The sequence below is a fragment of the Condylura cristata genome, unplaced genomic scaffold (genome assembly GCF_000260355.1).
Source record: "Condylura cristata isolate star-nosed mole 26May11 unplaced genomic scaffold, ConCri1.0 scaffold00054, whole genome shotgun sequence".
In the NCBI taxonomy this organism is placed as follows: domain Eukaryota; kingdom Metazoa; phylum Chordata; class Mammalia; order Eulipotyphla; family Talpidae; genus Condylura; species Condylura cristata.
This window is the reverse complement of record NW_004567155.1, coordinates 845,330-845,902: the sequence shown is the minus strand read 5'-3', so window position 1 is coordinate 845,902 and position 573 is coordinate 845,330. Positions and strand designations below refer to the sequence as shown.

At 63.5% G+C, this 573-nt stretch overlaps 1 protein-coding gene across 1 annotated transcript in view; it reads right to left on the bottom strand.

Moving 5' to 3' along the window:
- CDKN1C (cyclin-dependent kinase inhibitor 1C (p57, Kip2)) overlaps positions 1-573 on the bottom strand; it is a 54,588-nt gene that overhangs the window by 454 nt on the left and 53,561 nt on the right. The window lies entirely within an intron of this gene.

The window sequence follows — 573 nt, the reverse complement described above, 5'->3', positions numbered from 1 at the left end:
GCCTGAGGCTTCGCCTCACAGTTCCCTCAGTCTTTGCCTTGTCTGCGTAGGCCTCGCCCCTAGGTGTGAGACGCTCAAACCTGCGTCCGCCGTCGCTGACTTCCGCGCTTTGTAGCACGGAGTCGCCTCTTCGTCGTCAGAGCTGTTTTCCTGAAGACCGAGCATCGCCCCATTTTGTGTGGGGGGCTTTTTCTGAAGTCCCAGTGAGGTGTCATTTCCGTGCCCAAAACCTGGCCCAGTTAAACGCACAGCAGAGCTCGGGTTCTAGTTGGCGGCCTCCTCAGAACTAAGTCTCTGGACCCCCGCACCCCACCCCCCCTCCTCGGCCACTCAGTGGGCGACTCCCTCGGGCGACGCCCTCCAGGTCCCTTGCAGGCCGGCGGCCACGCTCCCCGCCGCGGCGGCCTCTGGATCGTCCCCATCCTGGGCTTCTGTGGACAAGGCTGCCGTGGCTTTGTCGACAAGCCCCTGTCGCCGGGGTTGGATTCCCGGCGGGTCTGACGGTCAGTTTCTGCACTGTGCCTGACACCTTCCCGACGGTCTCGGGAATGGCCATTTTGCCTTCCAGCAGCC